The following is a 21,955-nucleotide window of genomic DNA, read 5'->3' as shown; positions in this document are numbered from 1 at the left end:
AATACGATTTTGTAGTGCACGCCGCCGGAGCGTCACAAAAAGTGATACTGCGGCAGCGCAAGGGGCTCACAAATATGCCCGAGGGTCTAATGCATTTTCTCCAGGGAGGACCAAGCTTGGCAGTTCGGTCAGGACTGTTCTCATAAGCAGCAGGGTCAAGACGGATTTGCATATTGCTGGGGCCAAATCTGGGGTGGCGTAGTGAGCAAAACAACGATGGATTTAACCCAGATCTCTTGACTGGGGGTGAATGCTTGATACATTCAGCATTCCGTCCATCATTTGTTGCGGTTGCATTTTCTAGAGGCAGATCTTGCAACTGCAGGCGAAAGATTTATTTTTCTCCCAAGCCTCCTTTATGTAAGGAACCAAAATCTCCTTAAATGAAAGTATAGGCTCAGAGTCGTGTTTATTCAGCAATAATTCTGTAAACATTGGGAACCTCAATTTGGTGAAAAGTCTGAAAAACTTGACCATTGCCAAAAAAACTCTCGTCAAACTCACAGGAAGAATTTACATGAGGCTACAGTAGCAACATTCAATAAAATAGAAAAGGAGGATGAAAAGGCAGAATCCCTGCATGCAGAGAGCCAGAAGCATGTCACAACGAGAAGCTGCAGATGTCAGACACGTAGATAACACTAAAAACTGCAGCAATGTCTCATATTCCCATTTCTCAAGTAGCACTGGAAAGAAAAAACACTCAAAGGAAGAACAAAAACTGAACAACATGGAAGAGTCATTCCAGCTTAAAATACACAACGTGCAAATCTAGGTTTGTGAACTGGAGCTCTTTTTGGGAACCAAACCTGCCAGAGTGAGAGTACAAGGAAACTAAAAATGGCCAGTACAAGGGGCGTCTCGTCTAAAAAAAAAAAAAGAAAACAAAAGGAGTGCTAATTCCCTCCAATGAGTGTAACATATTTACGTGTTCCCACTTTTGACTTTGTGCTTTCCATCCCTGTTTCATGGAGGAACTTCTGAATAATTTTAAGCGTGCAATTTAGCCTGTTTAATCTTTTAAAAAGTTGAAGTAATCAAGAGCTGAAGCATTCAGTTATTTTTCGCCTTTCTTGGAGCTGCTTGTGTGTGAAACAAGTATTTGTATTTTACTAGTGTAGTTTCCAAATAAAAAGAACGTTAAGTAGTAGTAAGTTACACATTAAAAGAAGGAGGTGCCACGCAATTGTCCAAATTACATCAACACCAGCAGGGAGAGGGTAATAGAACTAAAACAAACTGCAGGGAGTGGCTAACCTAATGAAATTCCTGTGCGGAAGCTCAATCTCAGAGCTCTAGCTCTTCTCAGTCTTGAGATCCTGATACTGAGGGTGATCGAGCTGTGGAAATATGGATTTTTCTGGTCAGTTATGTCCCCTATCTTGGACCCCAACGGTTCTATGTGCATGTTACAAGTACATGTATGTTCCCTCCAGTTCCAGTTATGAAGACGCAAATACATGTGCGTCCACCGTTAACATGTCCTCTTTCAGATCCGCCATGAATGGGCCGGATATTCCATTCCTAAGTACGAAAGGCCACCGCCTTTATATGGTTCACTTATGCCATTTTACAGTTCAGACGAGTAGGCCCTGATTCTGTCATCAAGCTTTTCTTGCTTTCTGTCTCTGAAGCTCCAGTCCGAGCCTGCATCTGTGACCATGAACTTTGTCTCATCCTCTGCGCGGCTCACGATGCCTGACATCAGCTTGCTGCCTGCCAAGAACTGTATTTCACCTTCGGAAATTATCTGCTCCGCTCCCTGCCCAATGCATTCCTGTCTAGTAGCTTAAAGTAAACATTCTGCCAGCTACCGAGCAAAGGCCCGGCTTCTCTGTCTTTATGCAAGTAATTCAAAGCCCTGTTACTATGGAAGATTCCTGCCCTCGCATCTAGTGTAGACACTTAGACGCTTGTACACGCACTAACAGTCAGCATAGTCAGTATAGAATAAGATTCTACTCCAAGAAGGCCTCTCTTTTGGATAACATAGTTCTTTAAACATAGGATGTTAGATATGATTTGGGATTAGGTTGACTTGACCCTCTAGACATCTGTCGCCACATGTAGAGCTAAATGTCAAGTCCCCTTCACCCCCTAGCTGCACGTCAATCACACGTCATGCTGCTGCGCGCGCATCTCTGCAAAGTATTTCTGCTGACATTGCGAAATTATTTCATAGGTCCACCCATATGTAACATCACAACCAATGACGTTTCCTTGTTACTCCCAATTACGCCTCCTTCAGCTACGCATGTGAAATGTTATCTTTGCTATCAATTGTTACGCCTCTCGCATTTGCTCCACTGTAATGCCTATTGTATAAAAGTAATTAATTATCAATAATGTATGTCCTTCACTTCCTGAGCCTCCGTGGTGATGGAACCTGGAGTCCACGATTTCGAAATCGTTTATTGGAATAAAGCCCGTTCTTTACCTCTAATACCACGGATTCTGCCTCTTATTTATTGAGCTATTTTTATTATGTTCTGTATCAAATTAAGTCCCGGTAATTAAATTATTTACCACATAAATGGCGCCCGAACAGGGACACTTTCTCATCTCACGCGCCGGCGGTGCGTTGCAGGCCCGGTCTCCTGCCACAGCTGGACGGACAACAACGCGTACCAGCAGGATTTCCTGTATCTCCCTCCGGTCAAGCGGGGGCGACTGAGGCTGCGATCAACACCCAGACGAGGCGGTGAGAAGTGCGAAGTATCCCGACCAGAGCCTAGCTGAGAGAGCAAGATCCGAGGTATACAGAGGCCCACCAGGTTTCCGATGTCCCGACGTGTCTGAAGTTGTCGAGTCGAGTCCAGTCCAGTCCGGTCCAGTTCAGTTCAGTTCCGTTCCGAGGCCTTCCGTTCCGAGCTACCCGGTGAGTACCATTACTGGGGAGGCGTTCTGGCGTGCACATAAATTGTGCCGGTCCAGACGGGTTTGGGTACACAAATCCGGTCTGCACTGTTTCAGCAGTGTATCTGTACTGTTTAGCAGCATATCTAGTATATCAAGTATATAAGTTCAGAATAATTTCCGTTAATGTTGAGAATTATGTTTTTATGATTAAGTTTTCTTAGATCGTCATTATCATTGTTGCTCATTTAAAAACGTTAAATGTTAAATGTATTAATACGTCCTGCATATTGTGGTATGAATGACTGTTCATTATTGTGTTTTATTGTATTAAGTTTGTTCAAGATCAAGTAGCAGACCAGTTCTCAATATGCCGCTCTTTTCGAAACTAAGACAGATCACAACTAGAAAAGGGGTACTCGAAGAAGCTGTTCCCATTCCTCCTAGGGACACTCCAGGGTACTTCATGTATCATAAACACGGCCTAGACGCTATATTATTTCTCGATCTATGGGTAGACTACACTAAGGAATTACCAGAAAGTCAGAGGTGGCCCGCAGCTGGGACCTGGGATGCAGAGTGCATCGTGAAAGTAGAGGAAGAATTATGGAAAAAGAAAGCTAGACAATCACAGAAAGACGCCATTGAATTATGGCGTAAAGAATCGTATAGACGTACAGAAAAAGCACGTAGACAGGAAGAGAAGAGTAAAGAGAATTCAAATAAAGTCCGAGAAAATCTATTAATTGAAGAAGGTACACGAGTGAAATCAGAACAAGTAGACAGACAAAGAAATGCCCTTATGAAGGGTATGTATCCCCTTCTGGCCGAGGGATTACCTAAGGCTACTCCGGGGATACCAAAAGACTTGCCACCCCCATTATTTCCAATAAAAGTACATCCTAAGGGGCATCCTAGAACCGCAGAAGATGTTTTTCTTTCCTCATATTTAGATGACGCAGCTCCCGAGTATGCTAACCCCGCCCCACATAGACCGTTGGCCGGGGAGGTTCAACGCCAAGATCCTGTATCTGTATCCTTACAGCATCAAATCCTGACACAAGTTCCGGCAAGCACGTCCGTTCCCACATCTGTTCCTACAGCTACTTCTATAGCTGTGTCGTCCACACCTATAGTTGCTGTATCGCGTTCTACGAATCCTTTCACGCCCGATACTCCAGACGGGGCTACTGGAGGTGGTACCAACATTTTTTCTACGCCACCCAGAGTAAATAAACTTACCTTTCAAGAGTCAGCACATCCGCGTACCCCCAAACTCATAAATGCCCGCACGCTTAAGGAACTTCTTATAGATTGTAGATATGACCCTGTGCCCGGCAAAGAGGACGAAATGATCATGGCATCATTACGTATCAGACGAGCCGCGGTGTATTTAGGGAAGTTACCAGGAATGACTATGCATCTAGATAATATATATCATTATGTCCAAACAGGGCGAGACTCTGAATGTATTAACAGAGCTATGGAATACCAGAAAGTGGAGATACAGGGGGAACTGTTACGTTTCCTCATAAATTGCGTAATCAGAAATCAAGACCGACCGGGGGTAGATCCGGAAATAATGCAAACTCTTACCAGATGGAGCCAGAATATATCAGAAGGGAGACATGATAGGCAAAAATGTATAATAGCCATGTGCAGAAAGATCCGTAAAGAATTAGAACGCCTACACGAAGAAAGATTAGCGGTAGATCAGTTTGAACAAAACGAGGAGGAGGAAGGATCAGGACCGTCCACAGGACAGTCAGACACCATAGCCTATGTAGGTAGAGGAAGATCTTGTAATAGTACTAGATATTTTACTGACCCAATACGTCCGATATGTCCAGATAATAACAGGAATTTCCAAACACCTATAATAAATATGAGGTCCCCCGAGCATTCGTTCCAAGCCGCTGACAAATTACTGCGAGAACGAAGGGGTTATCATTTACTCGATTCTATGGATGAACAAGAATTAGCCAGGTCAGCCGTTCATTGGGTTGACAGTCCCGGAAAATATGGTGATGATACAGTAGCACACACATTTTTGAACCTCACCCCAGATGAACAGCGTTTAGCTGGGATTTATATGATTCAACAACTTCTTATACTATATAAAAGCCAACATTCAGATCCTGGTCCCTTACCTGATATATTGACTGAATTACTCACGAATAGATGGAGAGGTTCAGGTACTAAGTTAATTAAGGAAATACTAGAATCCAGAAAGCAGTACTTTCTTTTTGTATGTCCAGAACATGATTCACTGCCCATCAAGGAAAGACCGATGTATTACATGGACAGACAGAATCCCTTACGAGAAGTGCACCCAATAAAGGGCGAGGACAATCAGTTTAAACGTGTATATGTATATACGCCCATATCGAAAATAGAATTGTTAGAAATGAAGAAAGTGGTACCCAGTCATGACAAAGACCCAGCGGGTTTCCACCGAGAAATTAAAGACATGTTACTCATGGGAGAGTATACCTATCCCGACATTATGACAATATTAAAGGTATTAATGCCTGCTGGCATTTATGAAAAACTCAAGGAAAAAGAGTGGGAGGTAGGAGACCAAAAGATAGATTGGACAGCATTAGAAAATGAAGAAAAGGCCCGAGGTCCAGGTTCGGGGCTTGGGGACAAAACTAAAGCACTACCAGGTTTACTAGTACAGGTACTGCCACGTTTATTAACCACGAAAAAGGAAGACTGGGGTGCAATCTCAGCCTGTAAACAAAAGCAAGATGAAGACACTAGTGATTTCTATGCCCGATTCGAAAAATGTTTTGGTATAAATAGTGGTATAAAAGCAAGTAGCGAGTCATACCCACATCTGTTTGTGACAAAATTAGTTGAAAATTCCTTGCCCCAAGTGAAGAATAGAGTATTAAAATTCGAGAGTACATGGCAAGGTAATACCCCATCACAAATGTTACAAATGTTACAGTACCATTACAATAGAATTAGAGAAGAACAAGAACATGAACAAAGACGCATGAAGGACACGAAAATGAAAATGCTAGTCTCCCAGACAGTTCCAGCTGAAGGTCATAAAAAGGGTACGACACAGTCCGGTGATTCAGCAGGACCTGTAAAAGGGACATGCAACTATTGTAAACAGCCAGGACATTACATACACGACTGCCCAGTCCTGAAGCGTAATATCGCCACAGGTATTACAAAAGAAAGACCACGGCCACCTAGACAGGATCAGAATGAACAAGGAGCACCGCAGCATGCACAGGCCATGCCAGCTCCACAACAGTCTATACAGTTTGTGCCAGCCGCACCAGCGTTGCCTGCTGCTGCCACACAAACCACGACACGACAGCTGTACCAGACCGCACAGTATGACTATCCTGATTATCAACGATATGCATGAACCAGCCTAGAGAGGGAAGTTGACTTACCCCTTATCGAGGTCCCAGTAGACCAAGAAGGACCTTATGTACATAGTGAATTATTAGGCCAAGATAGAAAATTTTTACTTGATACAGGGGCAAGTCGAACAACTATAAAACGTAGTGAAGTTCCAGGGGCACCCCTCTCAGGCTCACAGAATATTTCCCTTGGTTTTTCAGGAAAACCTATTATTAATGAAGTATCACAGCCTCTTCCACTTACGATAGGACCCTTGACCAGAACTACAGATTTATTGCTTACTAAATCATGTCCAGAAAACTTGTTAGGTATAAAAACACTGAAAGCTCTAGGAGCTATAATATGTTGTTCTCCGGAAGGAGTAAGATTGTTTTTACGTGATTTCAAAGGTCACTATGTGTCTCGAGATATGGATTCCCGACTGCAGACTTTACCGACACATTTATGGGCACAAGGCCCTACAGATGTTGGTTGCATGAACATTACGCCATATCGAGTCACACTAAAGGCAGGAGTGGTACTACCACGAATGCGACAATACAAGTTACCCCCAGATGCTGTAATGGCTTTACTGCAAATCATTGACGAACTTATTGGCCAAGGAGTGGTTGTGGAGACCGACTCCAATGTATGTAATTCACCGATAATTCCGATTCTTAAACGAACTGATCCAAAGGCTCCCCCAGTATATCGATTGGTTATTGATCTGCGCGAATTAAATAAATGTATTGTACCACAATACCCCGTAGTTCCAGACATCTCTTCATTACTGACAGCTATTGATTCCGAAGCAACATTCTTTACTGTAATTGATCTCAAGAACGCCTTTTTTAGCGTCCCAATAGATCCGGAAAGTCAATACTTGTTCGGATTTAGTTTAAATGGACGTAGCTTTAAATTCACACGCGCACCTCAAGGATTTACAGAAAGCCCCAGCATCTATAGCCAAGCATTGAAACGAGAACTTGACAGTATACACATGCCAGTCAACACTGCTCTGCTTCAATATGTCGATGATCTGCTGATCACCGCCCGAAGCGAACCTGAATGTGAAAAAGCATCACTGACGGTTTTACAATTTCTAGCCGGAAAGGGGCACAAGGTGTCCCCTTCTAAGCTGCAATTCTGTGTCCAGCGAGTTATTTACCTTGGTCACTCGCTGTCCAAGGAGGGAAGGCAGCTTACACCAGATCGCATCCAGCTAATTGCAAATATGCCAATACCCAAGACACAAAAGGAGGTGCGGGCTTTCATAGGCCTCACTTCATATTGTAGGCAGTGGATCCCTCAATATGCATTTCTAGCAAAACCACTCATTCAATTAACAACACAGGAGGCAGCCACATCGACTGTCCTCCCTTGGACTCAGGAACACACACTAGCTTTTGAAAGCTTAAAGAAAGCTCTATGCCAAGCACCTGTTTTAGCAACACCATGTTACAGAAAACATTTTACACTCTTTGTTACAGAACGAGAAGGTACTGCCTTGTCAGTACTCACACAGGAACAAGCAGGATCACACAAACCGTGTGCTTACTTTTCTAGCACATTAGATCCCGTAGCTCAGGCTCTGCCTGCGTGCCTGAAATCAGTGGCAGCGACAGCTTTAGCAATCAGACAAAGCGATGCCATAGTGTTAGGACATCCATTGACAGTCCAAGTACCACATGCAGTAGAGGTTCTTGTGAATCGAACGCAAACACAACACTTGACTATAGCGCGACTTACAGGTTACGAATTAACATTGTTTCAGCCACATATAGAAATCAGACGTTGTAACACATTGAATCCTGCCACACTTTTACCTGTACATGGAACAGACCCACTAGCTCATGATTGTATTGAAGTTATTACAATAACGACGAAACCCAGACAAGACTTGACGGATGTCCCATTGTCAGATCCAGACCTGACGTTGTATGTAGATGGTTCATGTATGAGAACAAGTACAGGAGAGTTAGTGGCCGCTTACGCAGTCACAACAGACACTGAAATTATCGAAACCAAGTGTATAAATACCTTGTCCGCTCAAGCAGCAGAGCTCGTCGCTCTGACACAGGCCTGTATTCAAGCCACAAATAAAAGAGTCAACATATACACTGATTCACGTTATGCATTCGGAGTTGTACATGACTTCGGCGTGCTGTGGCGAGAGAGAGGTTATTTAACTTCTCACGGTGCCCACATTCAGCACGGACCCCTCATTCATGCCTTATTAGATGCAATACATTTACCCACTGCAATATCGATTATGAAATGCAAAGCTCATACGAAAATTACTGATATCATTTCTCAAGGCAATGATCTAGCTGACAGAACAGCTAAACAGACTGCTCAAACTCAAACATCCGACATGACAAAGACAATAGTCCAGACACCAACACATTGCATGATGGTTAAGGATCCCGCTCTTGATGTAATTGACATACAGACACATGCTACTCCAGACGAAATAAGGAAATGGACTGAGTTAGGAGGGATCCAAACAGATCAAGGATGGATGACGAAGGAAAAATCTGTGTGGTTCCTTCCTGATTCAATGGTCCAAGTCATTATCAACACTGTCCATAGTCCAGCGCATCTAGGAGAGAAAGCTATGCTAGACAGCATTCAACACATTTGGTTCAACAAACATTTACGAGCAGCAGCGAAACAAAAAGTTCGTACCTGTATGATCTGTTGTCAGTTCAACCCAGGAAAAAGCATTCCCGTAGAGCAGGGTGGATTTCAGCCTCCTGATCACCCTTTTGAAATCCTCCAGATGGATTATATCCAGATGGAACGATGTCGAGGATTCAAATATGTTCTCGTAGTTGTCTGTGCTCTTTCCCGTTGGACCGAAGCGTACCCAGTATCAGATTACACTGCCCCGACCACTGCCAAGCAGGTAGTTCGAGAATTCTTCCCACGATACGGTTTACCACGTGCTGTCTACTCAGATAACGGCCAGCCGTTCTCATCCGAACTAATGAAACACGTTTCACTTCTGCTAGGATATCAGTGGAAGTTTCATTGTGTCCGACACCCCGAGGCAGCAGGTCTCGTGGAACGACATAATCAAACTTTAAAAATCAGACTGTCCAAAATATGCAGGGAGAAAGGTGTCGACTGGGTAGTAGCATTACCAGTTGCACTCTTTTACATGAGAATGGTAGCACACTCTCGAACAGGGCTATCCCCGTATGAGGTGATCTTTGGCAGACCACCAAATATGTGGGGGACGCCTATACCACGTAAAATAACTGATATTGACTGTAATATGCTGACAGATTATTTGGCTTCCTTGATGTCTGCACTACAATCTTGTCGTTCACAGGTAGCTGCAGCTTTTCCTGACAACACTGAGGTGAAACCCCATGACGTAATTCCGGGGGATCTCGTTTTAGTGAGGAACTTTGATCGAAAGACTCAGCTGGATCCTAGGTGGAAGTCGCCTCAACTGGTCTTACTCACCACAAGGACAGCCGTGAAGATCGAAGGCAGAAAAGGCTGGGTACATTCAAGTCATATCAAGAAATTTTATGGACTACCATCAGATATAAAAACTACACCTCGTGTGTCTTCACCCATTGACTCAAAACTTTCTTTGGTTGACTCAGGTAGTCACGAACATTATAAACTAAAACTCCGATCTAATCAGTCAGGAAATTTGATTGTTTAAGTCCTCTCCAAGGTGAAGCGGTCGAATTGGTCTCTGACATGTATCCCTTAGATCTGAATAGAGAAATAACCCGAAAAATGTTGAAACGACATACATACTGTAAATCACTGCATAGTCATTGCACAGTGACGTTATTGATTTTGTTTTTCCTAAGTCTTTTAATAATTACTGCAAGTATATTGTTACACATATGTTATCCTATTTCTAGACATGTTTATAATATTACTGCTGAACATTCTTTTAGCGAATTACCTCCGCATGAATTGTCATACAGATTTGCGCTGCGCAATAACACTTTTATTAGTATGTTACATCATTCCCATCAGGTTAGCAATGCTACAAATTGTTGGATATGTGGCCGACTCCCTCCCTATCAGAACTATAAAGGAATTCTACCTCTTTTTCCATACCCGTTCACACACAACGGCTCCTGTGGAGCATGGTTTAGCTTAATTAATTCCTTAGATTCAAATTCCGCAGTTTATCAAGACAACTGGGTATGGGGAAATCTGAACTTAGTTTTACTTAAAGTCTGCCACCCCAACAAGGAGGGACTTCCCAAAAGAACAGGAACTGATCTAGAAAATGAAGTATATGGATTAGGTAATTTTACGCTTAATCTCCTGATCTTGAATGTCGAATCCGAAGCTAATCCAAGTTTGTCCGCCATGGCAGTATTTCCAGTAAAAGGTGAATTATGTGTGAGAAAGAATGGTTCCATACATATGGGCCATAGTAGATGCACCACTGTAATAGAATTCAGTGATCAAGGCAAGTCGACATTTAGAGCTTCCCGCCATTCCTATTTTATGTGTGGTCAGACGGCATATGTACGTTTGCCTCTAGACTGGGATGGTACCTGCTACATTGGATTCCTTTTGCCACCTGTTTTCCTAGCTCCTCCTGATTATCATAGAAATACTCATTTAGTACACAATAGACAGCAGAGAGATCTCCCAATAGTCGATTATACTGAAACAGCATGGGAAAAATACACAGATTTCAATAAAGGTCTCTTTCCCTATATAGGTACCGTTACTAATAGTAAGCTGATACGTAGATTGACTAGAACCCTTGAAGCAGTAGTGAACGAAACTATTTCCGCCTTAGGCAATTTAACAGAAGAGCAGTCTGCTATGCGGATTGTTGTGCTTCAAAATCGTCTTGTCCTTGACGTCATCCTGGCCGATAGGGGCGGAGCTTGTAGGGTCATCGGATCAAGCTGTTGCATTTTCATACCAGAAAATTCGCCATCTGTATATAAAGCTATAACGCGCCTTCATAAGATTGTGAGCCAGATACACCAGAATCCAGGCACTTGGACTTGGTCCGGGTGGTTTTGGAGCGTGTTATCAGCCTGGGGATGGAGAGTTCTATCCTTCCTAGGTATTGGCCTTCTCATACTATTCAGTTGCTGCATATGCCTGCAATGTGGACCAGCGATTTGTGGTCTGTGTGCCACATCGTGTATTCCACATCAAACTTTTCGTTCAAAATCCCGGAAGAAGAAAGAAGAACAAATGATGCTATATGAACAGATCAATGGATTAATGAAGATTGATATCTCTTGACGGGCAAGTAGGGGACAAGGAGGGAATGTGGAAATATGGATTTTTCTGGTCAGTTATGTCCCCTATCTTGGACCCCAACGGTTCTATGTGCATGTTACAAGTACATGTATGTTCCCTCCAGTTCCAGTTATGAAGACGCAAATACATGTGCGTCCACCGTTAACATGTCCTCTTTCAGATCCGCCATGAATGGGCCGGATATTCCATTCCTAAGTACGAAAGGCCACCGCCTTTATATGGTTCACTTATGCCATTTTACAGTTCAGACGAGTAGGCCCTGATTCTGTCATCAAGCTTTTCTTGCTTTCTGTCTCTGAAGCTCCAGTCCGAGCCTGCATCTGTGACCATGAACTTTGTCTCATCCTCTGCGCGGCTCACGATGCCTGACATCAGCTTGCTGCCTGCCAAGAACTGTATTTCACCTTCGGAAATTATCTGCTCCGCTCCCTGCCCAATGCATTCCTGTCTAGTAGCTTAAAGTAAACATTCTGCCAGCTACCGAGCAAAGGCCCGGCTTCTCTGTCTTTATGCAAGTAATTCATAGCCCTGTTACTATGGAAGATTCCTGCCCTCGCATCTAGTGTAGACACTTAGACGCTTGTACACGCACTAACAGTCAGCATAGTCAGTATAGAATAAGATTCTACTCCAAGAAGGCCTCTCTTTTGGATAACATAGTTCTTTAAACATAGGATGTTAGATATGATTTGGGATTAGGTTGACTTGACCCTCTAGACATCTGTCGCCACATGTAGAGCTAAATGTCAAGTCCCCTTCACTCCCTAGCTGCACGTCAATCACACGTCATGCTGCTGCGCGCGCATCTCTGCAAAGTATTTCTGCTGACATTGCGAAATTATTTCATAGGTCCACCCATATGTAACATCACAACCAATGACGTTTCCTTGTTACTCCCAATTACGCCTCCTTCAGCTACGCATGTGAAATGTTATCTTTGCTATCAATTGTTACGCCTCTCGCATTTGCTCCACTGTAATGCCTATTGTATAAAAGTAATTAATTATCAATAATGTATGTCCTTCACTTCCTGAGCCTCCGTGGTGATGGAACCTTGAGTCCACGATTTCGAAATCGTTTATTGGAATAAAGCCCGTTCTTTACCTCTAATACCACGGATTCTGCCTCTTATTTATTGAGCTATTTTTATTATGTTCTGTATCAAATTAAGTCCCGGTAATTAAATTATTTACCACAGAGCAACTAATTAGGAAAGCAGACAAGAGAGGAAACACTGATGCACTGGTAGCCCTGAGTGTCTCTGACCATGGAGCCCTTGTGAAGCATAGCTCCCGACACCCACTGAAGTTCATGATGGCCCTGCCCTACACTCCACATCATGGAAGTGAGGGACCCAGTAGGGGCCTAAGGTCTGAAGAGAGAGGATACTTTGGGAAGAAAATAAAGTTACTTACCTTTAACTGAAGTTCTCCAGTATTGGCATCTTGCATAGATTCACTTGCTTGAATCAATTCCGGTTGTCAAGGAGGGAGTCCCACTGTATAACTAGAAAGTAGTCCAATCTTAAACAGCCTAAAAGGGCTAGAAAATATCAACTTTAGTATCCTATTCACTTCAATGAAAGAGAAACAGGGTGATCCACTGTATGATCCATGTTCTCAATCGATACTGATTAAAAAATAAAACAGAACTAGTAAGTGGTGCCCTGACACCACCAAGAGGTTGTGGTACAGAAACCGGAGCGGGGATGCTAGGTGGCCTATAGAGGACAGGACCATTCAGATTATCTAGTTTCTGCATAACTCTCTGCCAGCAGTCAGCCACAATCTGGTGGATGGGTGCATCACAACTCCGGTCTAACCTAAAAACAAAAAAACATTCAAAACGGTTCCTGTAACATTCCGGCCCATTCAATAGTTTACTCCAATTTATCGTCAATCCTGACCTTTCGCATCAGGCGTTCTGCGGGCAGTGCCCATTCCCTCTTATCCTTGCTCCACTGCTGATAAGTATGTCCCAGAGAGTACATCCATCGATTAGCGATGCATCTATTATCTAACACAACCCCCAACAGTGTAAACTTAGAGTATACAGGGCTCCGCTTCGGGCAAGATATCAGAGGAATAAAACAATGATGCACTGTGTTGTCTACATATATGTTGGTCACCTCCCTGAGTCGGTGAAGAACCATACTGTAGTAATCCAACAGGTCTGGACACCCCCACACCATGTGCATGAAGTCTGCCTCAGCCCCCGTGCACTGGGGGCAGGTGCCTGGTCTAGTTTTATATCCCACACAACCTCTTAGGCTACAGGTAGAATGTATAAATGCATCAGCTTGAATCGTGCATTACTAGAAATTCCCCTCACTAGGGAACATGCCTTCATATAGTCGCAATCTGTGAGGGGTTCCCCTAGATCTTCATCCCAGCTGCACCTAGCCACCAACTGGGCCTTCTGCCGATCTCACAGCGGCACTCAATATAACCTTGCAATTAGCCCCGGTGTTGTAAGGTCTTCTGCACAAAGGCGGCCATTTTGGACTACACATTTAAACTTGACATCGTTTTATACTGTGACTTTTTACATGCTTTGCACGCACACGATAACGTATTTAGAGAATATTTTGCTTGCAGTACATTTATTCATAAGCATTTTTTCATGACATTTGTACACTGTGTCCAAGGCTCAGGAACAGTTGCCCTCACTTAGGTTGTACGGTTGGAGACAACTTTGAATCGGAAAGACAAACAATCACATCAGCATTGCACTTCTGAGACAATGCAATCGGAGCAGGGCTTTGATTATGTAAACCGCCTCAGAGCTAAGTTCACCAGAGGAGCACTTCTGTGGATTACCCTGGAACATTTGCCTGTGACTGAGTGGACTCAGTCACCATATTATGACATTTATGTTGTCTGGATACAGTCCTACTTAATTTGTATGAACCGTATGACACTGGGTGGCCCACCATTGAGCAAGACCTCCAACATGAGTAAGCTTTGGGACCTGGGATAAGCTAGGCCAGATTTCACTGGCCGTTTTTGTGTTTTGCAAAATGTAGAAATAGGCCAGGTCCAACCCCAAACCTCTCTCTTGCCTCCCTGAACGTGATGCACTGCTCCCCGGATAAAGGTCCCCCAGCATTGCCCAACCGCCCTCGATCCACACCGTCATGGAAATTACCTCCTTAATTTGCAAAGAGGGTCTCAACCACCACGGCGGTGGGCACTTAGAAAATGAGGCCTGGTGTAGGACTCGATAAACCACTGACTCCCATATTCGCGCAATCTGCCAGACTATGTATGGGTACCTTGTATGCACTTGGGCTACACCCATGAGGCAGAGGGTCTGTTCAGCTTCTCCCTCCGAGGAGCCAGTAGTCTCTTCTCCCTATCAGGGCCTTCAGTGCACCAGTATGTTGCAACTGAGATGTCATGTAGTATAATTTTAAGTCCAGCTGTTCAAACCTCCCTTCTTCAATATCTAAGTTAAGGACCTGGATCGCTACCCATACTGCGTTTGCAAGCCCAAACAAAGGCAACCAGAAGGCTGTCTAGTTTCTTAAATGTTGAGCGCTTAATAGGACACTGCATGTTCTGAGGTACATACAGGCAGCAGGGCAGGAATACCCTTTTTGCAAGCTCCACCCTACTGGCAAAAGATAGCTGTAATTTACTCCAGAAAGCTACAAAGGTCTCCAAGCCCACCAGAACTCTGCCCATATTGACTCTATGATGCTTTTTGGTCGTATGTGCCACCTGTATACTCAGGTTGCGGAATCTTTAGGTTTCCCAGCACAGGCCCAAGTCAGGGAGGGGGACCCTAGGATGCCCAGCCCACCTTGCAAACTAGAGACTTAACCATGTTCACACTAAGTCTCAATAGCTTCTTGAAGGTACACAGGGAGGCCAGCAGCAGTGGCACTGCTTACGTCAGGTTTCACAGATATATCAAGCTGTCATCCGTGTATAGGGACACTATATGCTCAGTATCTCCCACCTGTATGCCACAGGCCATCAGCTCAGCCTGTCGATGTTGCGCCAATAGCTCCACAGCCCGCACAAATAGCAGAGCGGACCGGGGCATCCCTGTTTAGTTCCCCGATGTATCTCAATCTTGTTAGAGACCATCTGTCCAGATCAGACCCTTTGCCGATAGCACAGCATAAAGCAGAGCTATCTGCATGAGCATTTGAGCCCTCAACTCAGAATGAGAAAGCACTGTCCTCGAGTATCCCCAATCAACCGTATCAAAGGCCTTCTCTATGTCTAATGCTACCACCGTTAGTGATTGACATACGGAATCTATGATATGTGAGCCTACGGATGTTCACATGGGTGCTTCCCTGGGGGATAAACCGACATTGATCATCATGTACAAGCTGACAGATGACCCCTCGCAATATATTTGCTAGAATCTTAAGAGGGGACCTTCACATCTACATTAACCATGGACAGCCGGCGGTAGACTCTTAAGTTCTGCAGGTCATGTTCTGGCTGAGGGAGTACAATAATGTTGCTACCCGCATGGTCTGGCTGAGAATACCTCTCTCACCAGTCTCATTATAGACCTTAAACAGTTGCTCCGCCAGCATATCCGAGGCGGCAGCATAAAACTCAGTAGGGAGGCCATCCAGGCCCAGGGCTTTGCTAGAGCCTTAATCACCTTGCGAATTTCGTCTCTGGTCAGGGTCAGGCCAAATTTTTCTCGCTATGCAGTCTCCAAGGCAGGCATACTTGGCCCCCTGGGACTCCTGCACCGCGTAAACCTATTGGTCGCCCCTCCAGCTATGCACCTGCCCAAGGTACTGCTGCACCTCCTTGTTAATCACGGCTTGGGTCATGACAAATCTGCTGTTTTCTAGATCATTAGCAAAAATGGGGACTTTGGCCTCTCTCTAAGGAGTAAACAAGCCAGGAGATGGCCAGGCCTGTCACCATCCCCGTGAAGCAACTGTCTATACTCCATCAGTGTAAATTATTCAAGGCTATTTCAGGTCTCGCCGGGCCTTCAACAGCTTACATCCAACAACGGATCCCCAGGATCCCCCCGCTGGACGCCAGCCAGCACATCCTCCTGGTCTCGAAGCTCCCACTCCAAATGTCACCTAATACCATAGACTCAGGACAGACATAATGCAGTACAGCCTTCAGGGCATCCCACTCATTAGCTGTGGTCCCAGTGAACCGCCCGTTGCCCTCCAGGTTTGTTCCAATACATTGTAGATACCTGCATGGAATATAGTGTCGTGCAGCCCCTCATGGCACAGTTGTCACATGGTAATCAAAGGATTTTCTTTTCTCTACGAATATGCCAGGAGCACTGGACCTTGATCTGACAGGAAGCACCCCCCAGGTGGTCAAACAGTCAGCCAGCTGGCATGCTATAAGCATTCTGTCCAACCAACCATTCATGTCATGCATTTCCAAGTAGCATGTATACTCCCTCTCTGTCTGGTGTGTCTCCCTCCATACATACATACATGCAGTCCATCCACCTCATGGCCTCCCCCAGCGACATTGTCCTGCCAGCTTTTGTGCTTTGTTGGGGGGGGGGGGGGGCGGCCTGTCCATGTCACTGTCTAAGATGTAGCTGAAGTTGCCCACTCACAGAAGAGGTGTATCCAGGCTTGCCATTAGTAGGTCTACCATCTTTCCAGAAAATCCTTTATCATGTCAGTTAGGTGCATATACATTTTGAAAGCTAATATCCTGCCCATCCAGTGTCCTCAAAAGGAACAAATACCTGACCTCAACATCCGCACACATCTCACGCATTTTAAACGGCACTGCAGGAGCTACCTATATGGTGCTCCCTCTCAAGTAGAATGGATAACTGGAAGCGTACAACTACCCTTTCCATTTCTTCCTCAGTATGTCCATCCCTGAGACAATAAGATGCGTCTCCTGGAGGAATGCAATTCCTACATGATACTGTCTAAGGTAGGTATGTACCCTGTATCTCTTTGTGTAATCCCTCAGGCCCCTAGCATTCAAAGTGATATTAACTGTACAAGCCATAGGTTGTTGTGTCACCCCCTTTCCCTATTTCGGGGATCCCACCTCTACTCCTACTGCAATTTCCTGTGGTTCAGCCTTCCGTCTCACCACCCGTTTGCATGGCATTGGTGTGTGTGTTTGTGCTGGTTCTGTGAACTTACTCTGTCTAGAAACAAAAACAAAATAAACTCCTATAATAAAACAACCCGGATCTCTTCCCCCAGGTAAACATCGATATGTACTCTCCAGTGACGCTTCCCCATTTGAGTGGTTACGGAGTTGTCCTCCCCACTCCCTCACTGTAGCATCTGCTGCCCCGTGTCAGCCAGCACACCAATGGTGCTAAACAGAATCGTTTAACACACCAGGGACCCTGGGAGGGCTCAGACCTTCCACCAACCAAGACCAGCATCCTCTTGCACCCCCAGGCAACCTTAAACCTTCCCCAATAAGTTGGCTATAAGTGACCTGTAACAGGTGAGAAACAAAGCAGTCACAATACTGAGAATGCAAGAATACGTCAGAAGGTGTGGCCAGTATAGCGCGCCGCACCCCCATTCAAGTAATCATACATAGTAGCTTGAGCACCCTGCAGCAATAAGGTCTCAAAGTGCAGACAATCAGCTGCTCATGATACTAGAGGTAAGAAAAATGGTATACTTGGTGCAGTACAAAGCTAGAACCTAGGAAGACTACGAATTGAAAGCTCCATTATAGTCCATAATCTTCAACCTTCAGAGAGCAACAACCTTCAACCAGGCGTCCTAGTCAGCCTGCTGTTCATATGTTCGCCCAGGTGTCTGGCCCCACAACAGCTAGTGTTTGATTGCCCTGTATCGCTACTAGTGAGCAATCTGTGGTAGTCTTCATACCCTAGTGCCTCCACTCAGCCAAAGCACTGGGCCTGTCTCCTCTGGCCCCCTTTGGGCTGGCAGACCTCGCAGAGGCCGCAGCTCCATCTTGCTGGCCCTGTGACTCTAGCCAGGCCCACACATCCTTCGGGCTAGTAAAGAATCTGGACAGTTCCACATGCACCACAAGGAGTTTAGCAGGGAAGGGCCGCATGTATTTGATGCCCCAAGATCGTAGGTCCCGTTTGACATCCTGAAATCTGCGTCTCAGGGTCTGATCCCTACATGTGTAGTCCAGGAATATCTGGATCTGCGTGTTCTTGTAGGCAGGGTCCCTGTTTGTCCAGACCCATTGCAGGATACTGTCTCATTCCCTACAATTGAGCACCTATGCTGTAATGGTCCGCCGAGGCGCCCCGACTAAAGCACCAACATTGGATGTGCTCTCTCTATTACAAAGAATGCACACAAATGCGGCTGATCCATTCCTCTAAGAACTGATCAAGTGAGCTCCCTTCCTTTCCCTCTGGGAAACCAATAAAACGCAGATTGCAGCGGCGGACTCTGCCCTCTGAATCGTCCACTCGATAGTCCAGTAGCTTAGTCTGGTCTGTCAACCCTCGAACTGTGGTTTGAAGGGCTTCACTCCATAAGGCCTCAACTTTAGTTTCCATTTTCTCAAGTCCGTTCCGTGACTTTGTGCATATCTGCCCATAATAAATTGACCTCAATTAAGATGGAGTTTATTTTTAGGTCTCACCTAGGCAGCACTTGCGCTTTCTCTTCGAGACATGCTGTATTCAGGATGTGGATACGAAGCTCCGCCCATCTTTTTAATTGGCTCCTGTCACTGTGCTTTGTAAATGGTGGCTTTTCACTGGTCAATAGGTTTAGTAGTCTTCCCTTAGTACCGTGTGTCTTTTCTCTTCTTGTAACCTTCCATGAGGACACATGCTACTACTTGCGTTGTTACTCGGTACATTTTAATTGCAGCCTCAGAGCGCTATATTCTTACATGGCTTTCTTCTGCCTGCTTTTGCAGGCAGTACACAATCTCCCACAACACTCTTTTTTATGTACCCAGCTTGGCATGCCACGACTGGCATAATGCCAGCTACGCCTTTCATTTGTTATTTGCGGTGCAGAACGCAGCAGCAAGGCTTTTTTTCTGTTTTTTTTACTTTTGTTAAAATGGCAGCATCCACGCTTTAGCTTTAAACATCTTAAGCTAAAGCGCGGGTGCTGCGATTGCTTCTAAAGTAAATAGAAAACAATTATTTTTTTTCCCCCCTCTTGCTTCACTTTTGAAGCAATTGCAGCACCCATGCTTTAGCTTAAGATGTTAAAAGCTACAGCGCGGTTGCCACAATTGTAACAAAAGTAAAGAAATCGGGGAAAAAAGCAGGCAGCTGCCTTTTTTTTTCTATTTGATTACTTTAGTAGGCCTCGAAAAATATACTCATCCACTCGCAATTGCAAGTAAAATTTATCAGATCGAGCTATTTATTGAACCTACTAGTCCCATCTGGTGAGTAAACTTAGGCTAGAAAGGAACAGGTGTTCTGTTCATTCAGAAAGTGAATGAGAAATAAAGATGTAAATAAATCTTGTTTTTACCTTTACACATTTGCTGTTTTTATGGAAAGAGGTCAAATATCAGTTTGTCTTTTAACTAATTGTTGCTTGGGAAATCAGGTTCATTTTTCTCTCTCTTACTAGAGTTCGAGGTTTTTGTCAAGTGAGCCGTCTGAGGATGTCAGTTTTCCCTAACACCTAACATTTACATAAATAGCCTGTAAATTAATATTATAGATATTTTAAAATATAATCAGGAATTACAAAAGATCTTTTTTTGTAATTATGAAGTGTGATGCAAACAAAGAGTTAAATAGGAGCTAAACAAACCATTACACTTTACTTGGTGAAGTGCAAATGACACATATTTGCAGTAACTATTTCCAAGCATTATTGTTTGTACACTATATAATTTTATCAGTAAAGCCACGTCAGTGAGAATGTTTGTGGCTATTTCAATGTAAAATCTGCTGATTACAATTGACAGTGTGCTACCTCTTCATGCTTTAGTTATGTATTTATTAAAAGTGATTGTTTTTAAACATGATTTGAGAAACATCCCCGCCCTGATGAAAATGCTGTTAATGAACTAAGGGGCAAGTCAGGGGTCATGTGTATCCTATATGTGGCTAGATTTGTATAATATATGGAAAAAAGGTTTAGTCTATTAAATCAAACAAAAGAGGTATTTTTACCGGAGACATGCTGAACTTGCACATTTGAAGGAGCTCCCATAAGTGATAATGAAGTAATTGGCGGCTCAATTAATTAAATTATTTGCCCAGGATCCCATCATCTGAAACCAGCTTATAGGTAAAGGGCATTACAAATAGGTTGAGTAGATTATTTAAGTCACTAGACCAGATCTAGTAAGATTTTTATGATTTTTCGAGGTCTGTTTTGTTACAATCACGGCACACCCGCTTTAGCTTTAAACATTTTAAGCTAAAGCGCAAGTGCCGCAATTGCTTAAAAAGTAAAGAAATAGACAAAATGATTTTGTCTATTTCTTTACTTTTGAAGGAATCGCGGCACCCACGCTTTAGCTTAAGATGTTTAAAGCTAAAGCAAGAGTGCCACGATTGCTTTGCAATGCAATAGCTCAAGCATTACTGAAAGTTTGAGCTATTGTCGTTGCATTATTATTAGCAAAGCCAATAGCTCAAACATTCAGTAATACAAGACCTATTGCATTGCAAATGCTTGTCCCTCTAGTGCTTGCTTTGAGGGTGCAATGGATGCTAGGATTTGGGTACCCATCAGGTCCCCAATCACCTCCTGGTTCTCCCCCACATCACCCAGAGGGTGGCTGGGCTCAGTATAGCAATCCATTCTGGTCTGTTGCAACCGAGCAGCCTTGTCCCATCCCATGGCAACCAGCCTTGTCCGCAGCCTATGGAGGCGCCACAAGTGGTGATGGCAGTGGCAAGGAAAACTCTTTCAAGGTCTTGGGGGGCTACTGGCCGTTTCATACAATTTTCACAACTTAGCTGGTGTCCGCCCCCCGTGTCACAGGTTCATTTACGCCAAAGGAAGCAGGAGCTACATCCACCTGGCAAAAAACAGGCATCAGGGCCTCTCAATGCAGTTAAAGTTTGTCTTCCACCATTAAGCCCTTGTGCGGTTCTCTTTACGAGGCACTGACCTAGCCATCCTACAGGTGGGCCTCTCTCACAATCATCCCGTCAGGCCAGCCCCAAAGTTCTTCTGCCTTAATTTGAAGGGTGGGACGGTTCACACCAGCCCCCAATAGGCCCTCACAGGTCGTCAGAGGGTTTATGTTGTGGTGACCAGCCCCCCCCCCCCCCCCCCCACACACACGCACAAACAAGATCAGTGTGAGCTGGCTTGGAAGAGTGATTCCTGTTTTGGCCATTATAGGTGATCGGATATCCTGCCAAAAGTTCTGTGTATGAGCACCAGCACTGAAACATTGTACCTCATCCCCGCCACACCCTTCCAACATGTATCTGGCTTCCAGACACTGCTTTCAACCATGCGGAGGTGAGGGATCACCTTGTCGGTAAGTTGTAGGCATTCTCCTTATTGAGAACACAAACAGAAAACCAT

This window comes from Triturus cristatus, chromosome 2_1 (assembly GCF_964204655.1).
Source record: "Triturus cristatus chromosome 2_1, aTriCri1.1, whole genome shotgun sequence".
In the NCBI taxonomy this organism is placed as follows: Eukaryota; Metazoa; Chordata; class Amphibia; order Caudata; family Salamandridae; genus Triturus; species Triturus cristatus.
Note: the sequence above shows the minus strand (reverse complement) of the source record.